Source organism: Tyto alba, unplaced genomic scaffold (genome assembly GCF_018691265.1).
Source record: "Tyto alba isolate M040663 unplaced genomic scaffold, T.alba_DEE_v4.0 Super-Scaffold_38, whole genome shotgun sequence".
Classification (NCBI taxonomy): Eukaryota; Metazoa; Chordata; class Aves; order Strigiformes; family Tytonidae; genus Tyto; species Tyto alba.
The window spans coordinates 24398655-24416655 of NW_024881313.1; positions in this window are offsets into that span (position 1 = coordinate 24398655).

The following is an 18001-nucleotide window of genomic DNA, read 5'->3' on the forward strand; positions in this document are numbered from 1 at the left end:
GCTGTGCATAACAATTGGATTCTGAAGACAGTCTGAGGGAAATTAGGTGGTTATTTCAGAACGAAGGTGGCAGCTTTACTGTTTAATACTTCAGGTAGCAGTGAAGCCACATCCTCAATTCTTGGCTATTGCAATTTTGCTCATAACCTCAGTGAATTCTTCTGCAGCTTTGTGTGATAACTATTTCTTTCTCTCTCTTAATAAAGTGCTGCTTCTCTCTGTGCAAAACATGTCAGAAAGTGCCTGCTAATCCCTTATAGCTGGTTTTCCTCCCATGCCTCAGTTCCTGTTTTCTGTGATCCATTTTTGTACCTTTTACTCTCAATTATTTTTTCGAGGTGGGGGGAAAGGGGAGGGAAACCCCAAAACCACAGTGCCTATTCTGCTGTGTATATATTTTTTTTTCCTGCTGATAACCCCTCCAGGCACAGTGAAAAACATCTGCCTTGCTCTTTTATAGTGTAACTCAGTATCACATGCTGCTACTTTTGTGTGGGACTGAAGAATCAACAGTGTACTCCCTTTTAATCTCTGGCTCCTCCTTTATGCTGTTCTTGCATAGATGGCTTTTCTTCCTTGACAGTATTTGTGGTGTACTTAGTTGTTTCTTACTCCTTCAGCTAGTTGGATTTACTTGATCATTTAATTTATTCAATGCCCAGCTGCTAAAAAAAAAAACACCACCACCACCATCCCCCCCCAAAAAAAAACCAAACCTCTTGATTATCCAAGGAGTTTATTGTATTTATTTTTCTTGGTTTATTAGGCTTTGTGGCAGTAATTAAAGTAGACTTGCTTAAAAGGTAGATGCCACATCATGGTGAAAGAAGGGTCCAAAATACTGCTGCAGGAGATAAAACTTGGCAAGAGTCTAGTACTCATCTGTGTTTTAGATAGCTTTAGAAATGCTTTTGCCTCCTGTTCTGGCTGTAAAGTTGAGCCCCTACTCTTGCCACCAGTGAAAAGAGGGGATGACACAAACCAGGTTGCAACAACCTTACAGCAGTGCTCTGGTATCGTATACTGGTTACTACAGGAGATTGCTTTGGGATATGCAGCCTGAAATGCAAAGGGATGCAAGCAAGGGCAACACACCCCTCTGGGTCACAAGCTGCTGTTCCTGAAAGTACATTTAAATGATGTGGTAAGCTTGTTGCAGATAGGATGGTCACTGGGCTGTGCAAACAGAGGTATTGATATTGCAAACTTACCCATACAGTTAAACACTCATACTGGCAGAGTGCAGTGAGAGCCTTGGGAATGGCAAGGTCCCACCATGCTCACGTATGCAAAATTCCAAGTGTCACTTAGAAGGATTAGTCTCATCTATATACCTCAAGCTGGTGACTGTTCTAACTTCCTCTAAGTGCCTGGAGAGTTGCTTTTAAGGCCGAGAACTATATTCTCTGATTTCTACCTTTTTCTGCCGCTAAAGTTTAAGAAACTACGTGGCTGCAACTGCTGCTGGAATCTGGCCTGTGGTCTTCTGGCTGACCTTTCGAAGTGCTGCTTTCCTATAAGAGCTCTGCCCTTCCTTTGCACTGATCTGAAAGTCTAGGGTAGTTCTCTGCTCTGCCAAGTGTATTATTTTGTGGAATGACTGGCTTGGAACTTGGTGCTAAAAGACTAAACCTGAAATACTGTCTGTCAGGCATAGCTGCACTAATAGTCATGATGACTAGACAAGTTAGAAGATCTGATGGCTAAACCTTTCAAGCGATTTCTCCAGAAATCTGAGGGAGCATGCTGTATAGTCATTTAAGCATCCTGTGACCTTCACCACTCATTTGCTGCTGATTTGAATACATAAAGGCCTATTGATGCTTGCCATTAAAAGGCTAGTAAGGACTGGGATGCTCTAATTGGCTCCTTGCTGTGGAGATGTTTCAAAGAGATTGTTTGCCTTCCCCTGCAGTCCTGGGAGCAGGGCCATGGAGTCGCTGGGGATGGCTCTTGGGTTAGCAGCTGCCATCTCCTGGGGCTGTTCTGTTACCTGGTGCAATATGTATAGTTTAGGTGTGGTAGCTGATACAGCCTAGAAGTTTCCGGTCTGTGAGTCTTCGAAGGATGAAATCTGGATTTCCAATTTATTTTTGAAGCCCATATATTCAGGAAACTGTGTTATGTGTCTTGTCTGGCAGCAGCTATGTGAGTTATGGAACAAGCCCCAAATCTTTTCACTGAAACTGCTGACTGCAGAGTCTGAAGGGTGTTGGAGCAAGCAGTTGCCATCTGCATTGATAGTATTTCTGTAGTGGCTGCTTCTGTTACCTGCAGACCTCAGCAACACCGGCTGTCCATTACACTTTTTTACAAAACCTGTATTCATGTGACAAAGAGGGACCTTAGTGATGTTCCATGGGCTTCCCAGCTGCTGGGTGCGGTACTGGCATGGAACAAGGCAGTCCTAGACACCCATAGCATGCGACCTAGCGAGGCAGGGAGTGAACATCAATAGCTGAAGAGCCTGGCTGGAGGCTGAAGAGGTGAGACGGTAAGGGATGGCTATCCTTTTAAAATGCATTTGACTTAAGAGCCTGGATTTGTCATTGTGCTACTCACTCTCAGATTTCCCCTGCAGACAATAACAAACACTCCTTTCTTTGAAACCCCTGCAAGCCCTGGGGTGTAAGAAGGACAACCCTCTCTATTTCTAACTGAAAAAGTCTCTCGGATTGGAATAAATGAAATCAAGCATCCGAGATGTAATTTAGCATCCCCTGTGCCTCTCTCCCTGATTCTTTCCTCAAAACAATAATGGCTGTGGCTTTTCTTATGTCTCTGCTTCTCCTGGCTTTGAGAGCTGCTGGGTTGGTATGTCTCCCCTTAACTCCTGCTGAACTGATTCTATTAAAACCCCCTTACTCCACAGGGGGCTTGACCTTTTTCTGAAATACCAAACGCGTCTGCTTTGGAAATCACAAACTTCTCCTCCTCTAAAGAGCTTGTAAATCTGGTTTCAATATTGGGTGATTACAGGCTGTGCAGAGAGCTTGAAAGTAAGCAGCCACTTCTGGTAGCAAAGTGCTGGAGCTGGGCTGCCTCAGCTGAGCTGTGACTCTCATTTTTCACCCCAGTGTGTGTTTAGTGTAAAGCCACTGACGCCAGCAGATTCACCCCGGATTAGTGGTTGGGTGACTGGCCAGGCTCTGGTCTCAGGACGGCTTACCTTCTCTTATCAAGATCCTGGAATCCAGTTTTTGTTGTTGTACAACCACTTGCTCTGCTGTAAATCCAGCGATCTCATTGCAAGTGGGTGCTGCCCTGGAGCGCAAACACCCAGGAAAGCCTGGGGAAAGAGCAAGGATTTTCCTCAGGTGTAATGGATGCATCTGCACCTTACCTTGCTTCTGTCATGATTGTTAAGGTATGAACAGGGAAAACATACTGCCAGGCTCCCTGGGTGGGATGGTATATGACTGTTAGCTACTGGTCAGTGGGGTTCCACAGCGAATAAATGAAAGCAAAATTTGGCCTTCTCATTGAAAAGGAGGGGGATAAGAAGATTATCTCCCAAGTAAAAAAGATCTATGGTCAAAATAGACCTCTATAATAAGGCACAAATTGAGTGAATAAAAGAAGAAGGTCTCTGAAAGAGGCAAAGTTGTCTTTATTTCTTTTTTCAGATGGTTTCCCATGTGAAGATCAATGCAAGCATGTTTGGGTTTTTTCCAGTGGTTGGTCCCTTTGCAGGAAAAAGCCTCTTTTCTTGTTTTGGTTCTAGGAGTTACTCGGGGAAATGGTATTTTGGATCAGTCACTGTATTTTATTTCTGAAAAAAGAAAAAAAAAAAAAAAAAGGTTGTGGAGAGGTGCTGTAAAATTATGGTTATCTCTTGGGAGGGGCCCAGTGTCTCCAACATTATGAATTCTGGCTCCCTCTAAATAAACAACCAACCTTGTTTTCTTTGCTTCACCTCTAACCCTTGTCTGCAGCCTTTGCAATCCCAGGGAGTGAATCCTGAAGTAAAACAAACTGCAAGGGAAGGAAGCCAGGAGGGAGCCGCAGTGCCTGCAGATTAACAGAGCCTTCTGCTCTCCATCCAACCTTGACAAAAGGATTCAATCCTGAACTGACCTTCAGGGGGAAAAGCAAAACAAAACCCACCTTGACTTGAACTTTCAAGACCGTAGGAGTAACGCTTGGTTTGATGCATCCTAAAGAAAACAGGGAGTTAGAAATGCCAAACACCTGTCTCACAAACCCAAATCTTAGTAAGTTATCAGTAAACCTGAGCCCCAAATCAAATGGCTTTGAAAAATTCAGGATTTGCTCATCATTGTTTCCAAGTCATCCATTGCTTCTAAAAGGGCCTAAAAATGTGCTTTTTCTTCCCCAGTGTGATTCTCTAAGCAAATATATAACATCCAGTTAAGCAAATAGTGACTTCTGTTGAAACATCAATATTTAGATGCAACTTTTCACTGAATATTTTGTTTTAGAAGCAGGTCCTGTCCCACAGCCCAGCTCTGCTCTGTTCCCTGCAGGCAGGAGGGAAAAGACCAAGTTAGCTCTGACGTCGCAAAAAAAGACACTGGTGTGAATTTAGGGTGAGACTTTTTTTTTTAAGAAGTTTCTATTAAAACTGGAATGTTAAAGTATTTTTCTCTTTCTAGTTATCACACTATTATAATACATCAATGGCTGTGCAGCTGGGAAAAGCCAGTGAAAGGTATTATTTCCCTTCCCTCGTCTATCGGCTGCATTTAAAAAACATTGACTTGTGACAGCTTGTTAAGAACAGAGCCTTTTCTTTAATTGTTTTTTTACCTATTAGATTAAATTTTCAGGATAGTGTCTGTGGAGCAGTGGAGGGATGAGTGCTTGCCTTTCATTTAATTACAATTTAACTTTTAAAAGGAGGGCCACCAAAAAAAGGTAAAAGTGGCATCATGATGAACTTCTAGTGTCTGTCTGCGACAGAGGCTCCAGATGGTGGGGGACCATCAGCCAGGCAGTGTCGGTGGGGGTAGCCAGTGTGGCCGCCATGTGCTGGGCTGGTCTCTGCTTTTGGGGTGGTTTCATCCTAACAGCCTGTGAGCTGCAGAGGTAAATCCCCTTCCTGTCACTTGGGAGGAAAATATTGGTGCAGTAAATCTCCCCCTGTCACTTGGCTGTGACAAGGGATGAACAGTGCAGGCTCAGGGTCCTGCCCAGTCTGGGTGGTGGGGATGCATGTATTAGTGTGCAAATCAGGGCTTGTGTCAAGCAGGTTGCTTTGAAATGCTCAATTTGTTTAGTTCTGCCTGTGAAGTAGCTATTCCATCAGTGGAAGAAGATTTATTAACCAATTTTTTATGGTTATCAACAATGGCTCAGCTCCAGCAGGGTCCCTAGCATTTTTATGAAGTGCAGTGGGTTCCAGAGGCAAAGGTGTTTTATATTGTTCTGGTATTTTAACCCAGTGAACTAAGGCCTCTATCCTGCAAATACTTAAGGATGTGCATAATTCACTCTGGTCCCAGGGTGGGTGTTTTGTCACGGTGGCTGGCAAGGTTTTGCTGAGCTCCGTGCTGGGCACCTGCAGTCACAGTGGGCCCATTGCCAGGGGGGGCTGCAGCAGGTTCCGGGGGGGGGTCCCTCCTGCCATGGCATTTGCTTTGTTAAAGCCTGGTGGGATGTGTTGAGACTTAATGCCTCCCGCGAAGCCAGCATTCAATCACACTGCTGGTTGGTGCTCTCCCTGCAGTGCTGGCCCGGCTGTCCTGGCTGGGGGTGGCGATGGGGGACCGAAGGCCCAGGCTGGGCATAATTCAGTGTGCAAATTAGTGTAGACGTGTTCATCATGGGCAGCCTCCCACCCGGCCCAGGAGCTTTGTCCTGGGCTACAGCTGGTTGTTCCTGCAAATGGTGTGGGGAGGAGCACCCTGACAGCGGGAAGGAAAGGAGGACCATGCTCACCGGGTGCTGGGCTGGGGAGAGAGAGGGCACGTTTTAAAGGTTTTGAAGTCATACCTGGTTTAGCTTCTCAAACCCAAAGCAATGCCTCCCAGCAAGTCCACATCATCCCTGCCCTGTGCTTATGGGCACCTCACTAGCACTTGAGCCCCAGGCCAAGCCATGGCTTTACGTGACTGATTTCCAGCTGTGGGGTGATTCATTTCCATCCTCCCATCCTTCCAGGCAGGAGCCTGTGCTGTCTTCCAGGTGTGTTCACAGCACAAGCAAGAGCAACATAAAGCAGCAAATGCAGAAGCACGGATGCGTCTGCAGCAATTTTGCTGCTGCCAGGATTGCCTTTTTCCATTTCTCTCTGCATAAAGTTTCCATCACCCCCGGCCTTTTATTACTTTGCACACAAGAAGTCACAATATGATTGCTAAGCCTGCAGAAGACCAGCTTCTGAAGGATACCATGTGCCCAAAGCTGCGCTGTTCAGCTGTAATTCACCTCCTTCACACACACGCGTGATGATGAAGGTTTTAATTACATGAAAGTGTGCAGCGGTTTTCCCACAAAACCCTCTCCTCAGATCTCACTCTCTGACCACCTGGGCCCCCGCTCAGGCTGGCTGTGATCTCTCCTCAGCTCCTCATCTAGCAGCAGTGCTCCTCTTCGGCTCCCTCCCTCCCCTGGATGCCTTTCCCCGACCTCTCCCCGCAGGGCCGGAGGCGCAGGGGGCCCTGCCTGCGCTGGAGCAAACTCCCTGGCAACAGGTACCATTCCCAGCCTCCCTAGCTGTTATCTGTTATCAGTCTGCAATAACCTTTCCCTTATTTGTTTGGTTTTTTTTTTTTTTTTTTTTTCCCCTACAGGGACTGTAAAGGACAGCCACAACTATGTTTCTTCCAACCCAATTCCACCTGCCATCTCATCGGTGGGCGAGTGAACAGGAGCAAGGTTCCCCCACGATGGGCTCCCAGGTGGGCGAGGGGAGCTGGCCTCTGCTAGCCTCCACAGGTGAGCAGCCTCACGTTGGGACAGGACAGGTCCAAATGCCAGGGTCTTCCTGTTCATAAATAAAAAGTATAAAACCAACCCTCTTGAAAGTGATTTTTGTGTAGTTTTTCCATTAGAATCTGACAACTCTTTTCTGCATCCATGGATTACAAAAATAAATTATTCTTCTTTTTATTTTTAAGAAACGCCCCAAAGTTGGGACCTGCTTGGACTTTGTTTTATTTATCAGAATGCCAATGAAACTTGCCATAAGTTTTTGTTCTTAAAAACATCCTATACCAAAGCATTACATTTCTAATTGTGTTTATAGGCTAGAGTTAAAACTGCATTACAACAGCTTTTTGCTGCAGTATGGATTGGTTGTGGGGTTCTGTAATCTCTGCTTTCGTTACACGCTCTGTTATCTGTGTCCCGATTACTGCTGTGCTTTACTGACTGTGGACAGTTTTGCTTGTAGAAAGGTTGTCACCCTTTACCTCTTCAAAACAAACTTTGTCCCCTTATATCTGCTGGTGCCAATCAACACTCCTGTCTTGCTCCTGCAAGAGAGAGGGACCCCCCTCGGCCCCGGGGACTTCTGTAGTCCCAGGAGGCTCCAATCCATTCCGCAGTCCCCCTCTCTCTGTCCCTACTGGGTGAAGTGAAATGCTGGTGGTTCTGCTGACATCTGGCAGGTTCCAGGAGAGCTGCCTCCAGGAGGCTTTTTATGACACGCACCTTATCATAGGTTATGGCTGAACATACATGAGCACTCCTGGTGACCAGTGTAATCCACTCTTTACTGGCATAATTTGACTTTATTTTCTATTTACACAGGGAGGTTTGGGTGGAGTGTTATGTACATGGTATCAAAAAGTCGGCTCCACCTCGAGGCTGCATGGGCCCTGAGGGCTTCAGGAGCTCTTTGTACTCACATGCAGGAGGCATTTGACTTTCTCCTATCAGCGTCTTAGCAAGTAGATTGTGATGGCCCAGTAATCTTCAGTACGTGGCCAAATATTCAATGAAATTTCCTGTTTTTAAATGGCAATCAATGAGCCTGACGTAACAGTCCTGAGCAGAGCACCAAGTGGGTGCCCATTGAACGTGGCTAATCTCTTAGCAAAACAGTGGATCTCTTCTGACACTGGACCCTATCTACATAATAATATTCGATCATTCATGAACAATTTGCAAATTTCTAATGAGTAATGAAATACCCTGAGAGCTGTTTGCTTGCAAAAAGTTTCCAGAGTATTTCATCACATATGAGAAATTTGTAAGTTGCCAGTGTTGGGATTCCTGAGTTGTCTGCTCTTGAGGAAAGCACTTCTGCAGGACAAACGTCCTTGTGTCTTCTTAATCACAGCTGGAGGTGCTTTCAGTGGATTTTTGTCCCAGCATCATTTGATAGAAACATCCAACAGCAAGATTACGGGGATCTCCTACCTATATGATTCAGTGAAAATGAATCAGAAATACAAGTATAGTTTCCAATCTTTACTTACATATCTTATCCCACTGATTTCCTCCACAACCAGCCATTTTCTTCCTTTGAGCAAAAGTTGCACACCTGGACCTACAGATATTAACTGTTTTTTCCTTGATTGGGGGGATTTTTTTTTTTTACCAAACGACTTTCTAAAAAGATGGTGTGGTTGAATAGCAGTAATTGGAGAATATTTGCTATGAAACACTAGGTTTCAGAACAAGACAGTGGAGTCCTGCCAGAAAAAGTCACTGGGAGTTTTTGCCTGGGCCAAAGTGGAAGGATTCAGTACGAAAGGGAGATCAGAGCATGCAAAACCTATTTTCTTCCCTGAAAATAGTTACAGCTGCCCCTTGTGATTTGATGTGTAATGAGTGTGATATCATTATCAGGGTGCTATACAAAATTAACAGAAAAATCACAGAATGAACCCATCTCAGCACTGAGGTACAGCATGGATGAGTTGGCTTGCAGCCTTCAGTGCCCGTGCAGAGGATGAAGGACCAGCTTTGGTCGCAGAATGCGGATGGCTATGCTGGGCAAGGGTCTGATGAGACGGCTGCAGCCAGTTAGGAAGTGTATGGGATTCAATTCAGTTGCATACAGCTTTTCGGTGATGCTGTATTATACATATGTAACATCTGTGGATTGGGTGAGTTTGGACCTCATGGTGCTTAGTGCCTCATGGTCACTGCAGCAGACATCACCCTCCAAAGCTCACAGCTCCTGGAGAGGGGTGAAGCCATCGCCAGATCAGGCTGCGTGGTGGTGGGAGCCATTGGGTCCCCACTGTGGGCAGGTTTCTTGCAGCAAGATTTCATCTCCTTCAAGAGGCCAGATTGCAGAGGAGCACAGAGGTGAGCTTAAAACTGGAATTAAATGCCTAAGTGAAGGCTGCAGAGGCTGGCAGCCTGTGCTCAGGGCCAGCCTGGGTTGGGTTGCCTTGCTGGAGCACTGTCATCGTCACTGCCATTACTGTCACTAAATAGCCCTCTGGGTTTTTTGTAAGTGAAAGCTTAACCAAAGGTCTCCTATCTCTCAGGAAAGCAGCCTACTTGCTGAGCTTTGGGTTATACATATTTTAAAATACATAAAAATATGTTTATAAAACTTATAAATAAAATTGTCTGAGTCTTCTGACTGAGGCTGGAATTATGTAATTAGTTAATATAATTTATTTTGTAATTGTGTAATGTTTTTATATAATTAATAACATATTCAATAGAACCTGAGTTATCTGAGTGCCCTGTCTGAGTGACTGCATACTCATCCTTCGCTTGTCTCCCTGCTTCCTCTGGCCAATCTATATGTTCTCCAGGTAGGGAGAAGACTTCAGCTCCCAGGACTTTACAGCTTCATTCAAGACATGAGCTGCAGATTCTCACTAAATATATCTAAATGCAATGATACCTGCATATGCACAAGTGTGTGCATGGAACTAAGGGAATGTGGATATGTACAAATGTAAGTGCTTCCCAGGCAAGGATGTGGGACCAACCTTCAAGATGCCTGATATTCCTGACAGGAGATGTTTCTAAGGGTGCTGTGTTTCTGGGCCATGTCCTTAGAGATGTCATCCTTACAGATGATCTTTCCAGACCTGATGGGGAATTTTCCAGGGCACTGGGAAGTGATCTGCTTTGCATTGTGGCAATGCCTTCTGCCCAGAGCAAATCACCCCTCTTCTGTAGACATGGTATGGAAACTTTTCTCCAGAGACTGCACCAAACCAGAAATTACTCCTCTGAGTCTTCTTCCTTCTTTTCCCACCAGCCAAGGAATATTTCTTAAGAATACGAAAAAAGAATTAAAATGTTGCTCTAAAACTCTGTGGGGGAAACCCCTACTTGGCTAAAGGAGGAAACAGTAGAGACATAGCAACAATTATTGCTAAGCTTGTTTATGTTTGTTCTCCCCCAAACACGAAGAATGGGAGTAAATACAATTAGTCACCAGTCACTGATGGGGGAGTGGTGGCTGATGATTCACAGCCACACTCAGCTCTGTCCCTGGAAAGGTCAGTGCCAGTGCTCGGTGCAGGGGTCAGACCACAGCAGCTCCTGTACCTCACCTCCTTGGAGATGGTGGTCTCAGAGTCGGGGTGCTGCAGGGGACCAGGTGGTGGTCCTACCATCCTTCCTGCCCCAGATGTGCTATGGGATGCTCACTGGTAGGAAGGGATGGGATTGCTCCTCCATGGGACCTCTCTGCTCCCTCTGGGTGATGCTGAGCTTGTGTTTCAGTTCAGGCTTCACTGCATGGAGGATTGAGCCACTTCCTCACCTCTGTCTAAAAACTTGTAGCTGCAGATGGCACGAGTCTAGAGAGGCAATCAGGCACTCCAGAGGAAGGGATCTGAAGGAATCTTGCCAGTCTGATGTGTATAAAGAGAATTTTTAAGAACTTGTCCCAGTTGGTGACTGGGATGACTCCCAAGCAGATACGTCTTACCTGAGACTTTCCTGCCTAGTGAGTGTGCAATGTTATCACGCGAGCATCTTTTGAAACCTTTCTCTGATTTCCCTGCTTTGCCCCCTCAAGGCAAACAGATGGAAGTTTAATCCTCTTCCCTTAGTGTCTCTGGATTGCAAAGCCTTTGTCAAAATGGAGCCTGAGATCTTAAAACCTAATGCTTTTTCCTAGATATTGAGATAATTGCTATGGGCCGGATGCAAGGCGAATAAAGAAGCCAGGCTAGGCAAACGGGAAATGGCAGCAAGTGAGAACTAGATAATGGAAAAAGTAATTCAAAATTATTTTCTTCATGTCTCCATATACTGATCCGTTGCTAGGACAAATGGAAATGAGTTTAATAAATTCTTCTCTGCTCTGAAGGTTTGAGACTAGGTGAATTGAATTTCTGCCAATTTAGGGAAGAGTCTGGGCATTTCCTATCCAGCAAGATGAGAGAAAAGTGAAACAAAAGAAATGTTGAGTCTTTCCCTACTCCAGATATCTAATAGGTCAGGAAGTAGTACAGATGGACGTGGCAAAACCTGGTGTGACTCTCTTCCAGCTTGCTTCTTACTGAAAATTAGTCCAGGTATAAGGTGCACACAGCCAGGTCCAGAGGGGAAGCAAAGCTTAATTGCTTTGGGTTCGATTGTCTTTCGTAGGTGATGCCGTGGCTGCCCTGGCCTGGTGTTAGCAATGGCCCTCTCTGCAAGAGTTTTCTGAAGGAGCTGACATCCCTTCCAGGGACACCCTGAGGGTGCTGAGGTCCTTCTGCAATGGCTCTTGTGCTGGGGATGGCTTTGCCCTCAGAGACTGTTTGGAAAGCAGAGGCTCTTCAGAGTGTGCCTCTGTCAGTGTGTGCTCACACCTCTGTGGGTGTATGGAAACCAGAAAAAAAATAAAAGATGTGCAAAGGATTTTACTGTAAATAATAAAATCTGATGTACAGATTTTATTATTGTAAATCTATTATTTGCGTAGCTCTTGCTATCTGAAAAAAATGGATGACTATAGATGGATGTAAACTGATGCTTTCACCCAGACAGGAAGAACAGCAGTCCTGGAGATGTTTGGTCAGATATCTGCTGCTGCAGACCAGCTTTGTGGCATTGACTTAAGCAAGACAAGACTGATCTCCACATCTCAGGCTCTATGAGTGAGCATTTCCTTATGTGTCATGGCTGTGGTTTTATTTAACTCTCACTATACATTAGTCAATAACAGGAAGGCTCTTGTGACATTTTTAATTGGCAGCAAGAGATCACATGTTTGCAGAAAATGTTCTGTGTGAAACCACCTCTTGAGAGCAGTGCCTGTTCAGAGGGAGGGCAAGGGGACGGTTCTTTCATCTCTGTGTCCCCAGACAGGAGCTGCATACCACCTGCCCTTTGGTTTGGTGATAGAAACCTGACCCAGCAAGGCTGTCTGTCCCCATCAAGAAACCACGAGAGAAGTGGGAGCAGCTAATTCAAGTGCTTGGTGGTAATATTAGCAGGGAAGGTATTTTTGTTGGATGGAAAATGTATGGTTGTCCCTTTTAAATTGGATGTACAGTGTAAAGTACTATGGTGTGTCGCAGGAACAGCTTATGCACAGCTCCCAGGTAGCTGAGTCCAAACAGTGTAAAGGCAGAGATCAAACATAACTTTTCCTGTATTGACATAATGCACAGTGCAGATTTAGTCAACCATAGCACAAAAAAAAAAAAAATTAGAAGGCAAACTACACAAACAATCAATGATGCTAATTACAGTTCTCAGTTAGGAAGATAATAGCAATGCAAGAGAGAGTAAATACTTATTAGCTCTAAGGAGCATCCTGCTATCTGCATGAAAAATAAACACATTTATCTAGGCATCACCTTAATGGCTCAGGCTACGAAGAGGCAGTGTGCTTACTTCATCCAGATGCTGGCATGATTTATCATGTCTGATGGAAAACAAAAGTAGTTCCATGATGCTAATGAATGTAAAGTTGGTCTGAATGGCCAACTGGACCTCGATATTCACCTCAGCTGGTGCCAGAACACCAGCCTGTTACCTTACAGCTATGGCAGGTGTTAAGTATTACTTAGCAATATGCTATAGATTATATATGTAATATGGTACATTATACAACCCCTCCTCCCTCTTGGCCATCTGTAACCCTTTTGAAGATCTCATTAGCCTTAATGCAAAGTCAATGGGCATTTAGCTTAAATGTAGGTAGGATGTGCCGAGGGCCTCTGGAGCCAAGATGGCACAGGATTTAAGTTTCTTCATTGAGATCCACCCAACAGTTTTGCTGAAAGCTATTGTGGTTTCATGTTTGGAGGTGCTAAAAATCCCAGTGGTTACAGAGTGGGTGGCAAGTGCTCAACTTCTCTGGACGTCAGGCCAGGCATGTCCTCCTCACTGGCCATCTCTCTTCAACCAATTCCAAACGATTCCCCAATTTATCACCACTAAAGGCTTCTGTCCTGTCTCAGAGGCTCTCCATTAATGGCATAATGAACTGATACAACGCAAAGTCAAAAGATTCAGAGCTAGTGTGCAATAAACATAAACATATGTTTAGCATTGGGTTATAAACTACTGTAGCCAAAGTGGGCAAGTGTTATAAACTTCAAACACGAAACAGATGCAAGTTAATTAGAGGCATGAAAGTGATGACAATAGAAGTGAACTGTAGCAAGGAAATGAAATGTTAGTTTAGGCAGAAGTTGCTGCAGTTCTGCCTTACGCTGAAAATGTCTTTAGTCTCTGCTGAAGATGGGAAAGCATAGACATATTTTATCGGGACAGCAAGGCATGTTACCCATATGCCAGAAATGTAAGTCACTGGTATGAGTGAATGCTCACAGGAAACTCAATCTCACAGGCTTTTGAAAGCTGGGAATTAGCTTGCCATGAGGTCAGCTGTGACTGAAGCCAGACTACAACATATGTAAAAGTCCAGTGGCCTGTGTCAGTGCACACAGTGACCAGTGTGGCCATGGGGAAGCAGATGTCCCACTAGCATGGGCATCGCCTGGGAGAGGGGGACTGGGTTCCCCAGGCACTGTTCAGATCTGCCCCAGGGCTCAGGTTTGCCCCTTCCCTCCGACTCCCCAGCTCTTGTTTCCAGCCAGGAGAGTCCTCCAGCCCTGGCCAGAGGCTGATAGGTGCCCAGTTGGTGGCATGAGCCCCAGTAAGGAGGCAGAGGTGCTTCACCAAGACTAGACAATCCCTGAGACTACAGGGCTGTCTGTGGTCCCAGGAAATGCAGTCTGTCCCTGCCTTTCTCTTGCCTTTGCTCCTCCTGGTCACTGTAGGTGGTAGATTTAGTGACTCTCTTCTTGTCAACAACTCTTCTTCCTAGATGCTTATACTCTGCCCATCTGTCCAACATCTGAATAGCCCTAAAAGTAGTGGTTTGGAGCAGTCAGTGCTATTTTATTAGGGTCTTGTGAGCTGGTGCACTCCAGGGCCATGCAGCTTTCCGCCACTTGCATGGAGATTGTACAAGAAGAGGGGCATCTGCTGTTGGAGGAAAAAGAAATACCCAGATAAATGCCTAAATAACAGGAGCTCTGAGGTAGCTACAGAAGGCTTGGGTATGTTTGTATCCTTAGTCTCAGATGAACAAGTGTGAGTGTGCCTCTTAGTCCTCTGAAAGGCTGCGCTCCAGCACAGACAGACTGTCTTTGTCCTCCTGGAGTGCTGCTCTGATGTTCTGCCCTCCAACATTTGCTACACCTCTGCCTCAGACAGACTTGGGAGCCAAAAGGGCTACCCACAAAGAAGATGATGGTTTAAAATAGCTCCCCTGACAAAAACAGCATTGCTGTTCAGCTGCTCCTCCTTTCCTACAGCCCTTACCCATCAGCACTGGTGCTGCTGGATGCCGAGCCTCTGCACCCCTGGCTCCCGGGGCCAGCAGACTGCTGGGGCACTGCACCCTGCTACTCAGCCCACCAGCATCGCCGTATACCTCTGGTGCCTTGTCCTGCCATCACACAGCCGATGGAGCAGAGAAGCTCACCCTGGCACTTGCCAGCCCTACCCAGTCCAGCTCCATGCCCTGGCAACCCCCTGTGCATGCCAGGGCCTCGGAGAGGTACTTGAGGGATTAGCAGCAGTAAAAGTCCTCCTTTAAATGAGAATTTCAGGTTGGGGCCTGAAACTGTAGCAGTTTGGAAAGCACCCAGTGGCTGTGCTGTCAGGGAGTGCTCCCAAGCAGTAAAATAAAACCGTTGCCTAATTATACTTTCACCAAGGGGCACTATAATGCTATGATATTAACTCCTTGCACATGGCTTGCCAACAGTACTTGTACCACCAGGAGATAAACAGGTAACGGTATCACGGTGCTGCCATCCAGACGATAGACAGTTGCATGGAACGAAGGTGAAATTACAGGTACATTTACTCATTCTATCCCAAATCACATGTGACCGGGGCAAGAATCATACCCAAGTGTTATCCACCTCTCCCTTCACAGGGAGAAAAATCTGTAATTGGGAGCGAAGAGACCACGGTAGAGCAAGGCAAGTAAAAAAATGGGTCTTCCCACCATTTGTGGAAACTGAAATTAAAACAAACAGAAAAAAAAAAAATAGCAGCAGCCCAGGAAAGTTTGTAATTACTCTACAATCAGCTATTCATTTAATGAAATCACACACTGTTACAGTGCTAATAGGAGGCTCTCGGCTGGTGGAGAGGTACAGATCTTAAAGTGCAGAAGCTGAGATGTTGTTGATATTTTTATTTGGGGGATGCTTTTCACCTTTAACTATTTTAGATAAGATTATTAAAAAAACAAAACAAAAAAAAACAAGAAGAAAACCAGGTTCCTGGAAATGACTGCATCATGGGGAAGGCTGGGGAGGTGTGCTGATGGGCGTTTTTGTCCACACCAAGATGTTTTTTGGGGCTGGGTACTGTGGTTCCTGTGGTGCCCTGTCAGGAGATGGGCAGGGGCATGCTGCAGCACCAGGGTTAGCTCTGCAGCATGGACACGGGCTGGCCGCCGTGACACCCTCCTCCCCACGCGGGCTTGCTCTGGGTGGACACGCCATGCCAGAGAGGGTGGAAAGGGCGTGGGTGAGTAGGGAGAGGGAGCAGGGCCTCGTCTCAAAACTCAGACTTGCAAGAATTTTTGATGCTGTGAGCAAATGATATAGGTTGGTTACATCCTTCAAATCTTGGGGAAAAAGAAGTAGTTTTGTTAGAGCTTCCAGGTCTGCATATGTTAGATAAAAGAGTGCAGCAATGTCACCTGTGATGAAGCACTGGCATGCAGATAAGTGTTAAATGAAGCTCCCTACACTAGGAAGGGTTACTCACACGGGCAAGGGAAAGGACTGGAAATATTCTGCCACAACGGTGCAAGGTCATATTTCATTTCCGTAGTGTTTTCTCTCCCCAGGAGGCAGCCGGCAACCAAAGCAAAGCTCCAGCCTCTGAAGAATTCCCTTATTAAAGATTATCCAGCTCTGTTGCTGCTCCAAGACGTCTCTTAGGAACTGCTCAATTCACACAGTAGGTATTTTGCTTTGTGTACATGTGGGGTTTTTTTATTATTTTTTTTTTAATTGAAAAATATCTTTCCCCTTCCTCCCATCCCTCCAGGTCAGGATAGATGCTTTTTGACATAAAAAGGGGTTTTTGGCATGTTGAATTAAACCTTCCTGACTTTGACGAAAAGCGACTGCAGGGCCAAGATAATTAACTGGGCTGATTTGGTGACTTATCTCCCTAGTTCATTCTCAGCAGTACTGCCTGCTACAGAGCTTTGATAACTGATGCTGGACACCCCACAAAGTAAGAGACTTTAATCACTTTTCAGGACGTTTTTCTATCAACCTCTTATCTGCAGTTTGATAGGTCCTGTTGCTTTGGAAAAATATGCAGACTTCCTGACAGGTCTGAATTTGGTCTATAAGAAGCATGGGTGGCCCCGAGGCTGCTCATCCCTCAGCTGCCCCACAAGCAGTGCCAGCACTCGTGTTGCTCGCTCAGCCCACCCTCAGCTCTCTAGAGTTGACAAAAATGCACAGGTCTATATAGAGTCTGCCCAAGCTCAGGGAGAGCAACTGTCCTCATGGAGGATGCTGTGGGACTGAACTTAAGAAAATGTATTGGGAAAGACAGTAAAATCACCTGCCCTTTAGACAGTAACATTACCTAGCCTTGATATTAGTGAATTTGCTATAATGGTGACTAAGCGGTGTGTTTTAAAAAATACAGAAGTTTTTTGATCTGGAAAAATATGAAAAGAGCAATTTTAAATCGCTTCAATTTCTTTGTATGACAATCTGAAAACATAAATTGCCAAAGTCCCCATGACTGGATTTAAAAGCAGCCTGACTATGAAGAAGCCATTTTATCTCCAGCTCATTCTTAAGAGTGTCTTTGGTAGGGAAACACTCTTCTGAGCAGCCTCTCCCTCCACGGGCATCTCTGGAGCCCCCACTGCCTCCTGCCAGGTGCTCAAAGGTGGCCCAGAGCACTTAGGGATCTTTCCCAGTCTAGTCAAGTTTATACATGCAGGGACAAGGCTCAGCAATGGGATTAAGTGACACACTGTTTAACTTTTAGTTACTTGTTCAAAGTGAAAATCTGGACTTCTGCAAAGCTTTTCAAGCTGTCCTGCATGACATCCTTGTCTCTAAATTGGAGAGATATGGATCTAATGGATGGACCACTCGGTGGATAAGGAATTGTCTGAACAGTTGCACTCAAAGGTCAATGGCTCGATGTCCAAGTGAAGAGCAGTGATGAGTGGCGTTCCTCGGGGGTCGGTATTGGGACCAGTGCTGTTTAACATCTTTGTCGGTGACATGGACAGTGGGATTGAGTGCACCCTCAGCAAGTTTGCCAATTACACCAAACTACGTGGTGCAGTCAACATGCTGGAGGGAAGGGATGTCATCCAGAGGGACCTTGACAGGCTTGAGAGGTGGGCCCCTGCAAACCTCATGAAGTTCAACAAAGCCAAGTGCAAGGTCCCGCACTTAGGTTGAGTCAATCTTATGCACAAAGACAGGCTGGATGAAGAGTGGATCGAGAGCAACTCTGCAAAGAAGGACTTGGGGGTATGAGTGGATGGAAAACTGAACATGAGCCATCACTGTGCACTCTCAGCCCAGAAAGCCAACCGTATCCTGGGCTGCACCAAGAGAAGTGTGACCAGCAGGTTGAGGGAGGGGATTCTCCC